Genomic DNA, 2,905 nt, shown 5'->3' on the forward strand with positions numbered 1-2,905 from the left:
GCGTCCAACGTCAACATGTCCTCTGTCAGATCCGCCATGAACAGGCCGGATATTCCATTCCTAAATATGAAAGGCCACCGGCTTTATATGGTTCACTTATGCCATTTTACAGTCCAGGCAAGTAGGCCCTGATTCTGTCATCAAAACTCTTCTTGCCTTCTGCCTCTGAAAGCTCCAGTCTGAGCCTGCATCTGTGACCATGAACTTTGTCTCATTCTCTGCGCGGCTCACGAAGCCTGACATCAGCCTATTCTCTGCCAAGAACTGTATTTCACCTTCGAATTATCTGCTTCCCCCTCAGCCGATGCATTCCTGCCTAGTAGCTTAAGTAAACATTCTTCCAGTCACCGAGCAAAAGGCCCGGCTTCTCTGCCCTTATGCAAGTAATTCATAGCCCTGTTACCATGGAATATTCCTACCCCCTCGCATTCAGTGTAGACACTTAGACGCTTGTACATGCACGCACAGTCAGTATAGAATAGATTCTGTCCGAGAGTCCTTCTTTTATGGATAACATAGTTCTTTAAACATAGGATGTTAGATATGATTTGGGATTAGGTTGACTTGACCCCCCAGACTTTTCGTCTCCACATGTAGAGCTAAATGTCAAGTCCCCTTCACCCCCTAGTTACACGTCAATTACACGTCATACTGCTGCGCGCGCATCTATGCCAAGTATTATCTTATAGATCCACCTATACATGACATCACAACCAATTATGTTCCTTTTTACTCTTTATTACACCCATTTCTGGTTACGCAGACAAATTGTCATTTTCCTTATCAATTGTTACGCCTACTGCATTCGCTTCATTGTAATGTATGCACTATAAAAGTTACTTCTTGTCAATAAAGTATGTACTTCACTTCCTGAACCTCCGGGGTGATGGAACTTGAAGCATCCGATTATAATCGATTATTGGAATAAAGCCCATTCCGAAACTCTAATATCACGGATTCTGCCTCTCATTTTACTGAGCTATTTTATAATGTTTCTGTATCAAATTCAGTCCCGGTAAAGGAATTTTATTTACCACACACTTGGAGTTAATATTTCTGGTTCTGGTCGATACGGTGGTGGATTTTTATAGAACATATCATCAAGACCCTCTCGACTCCACATTATGCCTCTTTTCTACACACTTTCGTCCTTCATTCTCTCCTACAGTTCTTACAGGGAACACACCCTCAGTCATACTCGCATCCCGCCATCTTCTCATTCGATCATTATGCGTTTCATGTCCGTATGGTCTTCCAAACAGGTACCTATATCCTCTACCATTTCTTTGTCTCTCTCGTTCATGCATTTCGTCTTCCCATTCCGTCAAAGCCTCTAAATTCATCATTTTCTCTCTCAAGTTTCTCAAAACAGCCAAATTAAGTGAACCTTGCTCTGGAAAAGCTAATACTCCGTCCTCTTTCGTGTATCTCACCCAGTTATCTAACCAAATACAAGTATGATACCCATATTTTGCAATCATAAAGGATGCGGGGGTTTTCGGTGGAGGAAGTAACTGTCCTTCTCTAGTTTTAACTGGTTTGTCCTTCTTAAACCACCTCTTGATTCTTCCTAACCATGTTCTTTTCTCTTTTTCTGGTGGATCGTAATACATTTTCTTGCCTTCCGCGTATCGCTAGTCTCTCTTTAACTGTATCGCTAGTCTTATCCAATCACAGAGCGACTCACACTAACGCACCAATTTAGAGCGTCCACGTCACTGTCACAATCCTCAAATCCCAGCGCGACTCACACTAACGCACCAATAAGGAGCATCTACATCACCCTGTATTTCTCCACTCCTAGCGCGGCGTATACTAACGCACCAATCCGGAGCGTTTTACAGTTCTGACCGACTGTCCAATCCCAGCGCGGTCGTACTGACGTCAGCAGCCGCTGCGGCAGCACCTGCTCCTGCTTCTGTCTACCCCTCCTTTACAAATCTGCTCAGTAAGTTTTTGTTTCAATTTCTACACTTCTGTTAGTAACAACATAGAAACATCTCCATTGTCCGCTTCGCTAACCAAAGAACAGCAAAAGACCTTTCTCACAAGAATTCCATCTTTCCCGAGAGCAGCGCTTACCTCTGCCCTACTACGGAATCACTACTTCCGTTGATAAAGTAGCACATCCCTCTACTTCACCCTTCTATCAAGCATTAGCTAATTGTTTCTCTAATATTTAAGACACATAGTTGGAGACCCAATGCTCCTGATAAATAAACCCAGAGTTTCGCAATTAACCCGAATGCCTTTACAGTCACACTCATTCACACAAGAAAAACGTAGTACATTCACACAGAAGTTACTTACCTTCGGTAATGATGTATCTGTAAGAAACATTAGTTAGTTAGATTCCTCACCTTAGAATATCCCCAGGCGTCAGATAGGATCCGGAAGATTTTTCGTCAGCAATACCCCTTGCGCGTCGCTAGGCGTCGTCTGCGGCTCCGCGTCCGTCGTCAGCGTCGTGCGCTGGAATGACGTCGTCGGAGTACTTAGACGCCGCCCTCGCGCGCTGACGTCAGTTCTTGTACATAGCCTTCCACGCCAGGAACGCAGAGCCATGCAAGATACCGACACTGGTGCCAAAAAATTCTAGGGCCCTGAAAGGGATAGCCTTAACACTAGATGTCAGTTCGCAGAACGGGGAGGATGGGTGGGTCGGTGAGGAATCTAACTAACTAATGTTTCTTACAGATACATCGTTACCGAAGGTAAGTAACTTGTTCATCTGAAAGAAACACGTTAGTTAGATTCCACACCTTAGAATAGATACCCAAGCAATACCATCCCCGGTGGTGGGTCTGCGAACCAAGATCACACCAGAAAGTCCTGAAGGACAGAACGGCCAAAGAAGCCATCCCTCCGGACTTGGCTGTCTAGGCAATAATGCCTGGCAAACGTG

This window comes from Triturus cristatus, chromosome 6 (genome assembly GCF_964204655.1).
Source record: "Triturus cristatus chromosome 6, aTriCri1.1, whole genome shotgun sequence".
Lineage (NCBI taxonomy): Eukaryota > Metazoa > Chordata > Amphibia > Caudata > Salamandridae > Triturus > Triturus cristatus.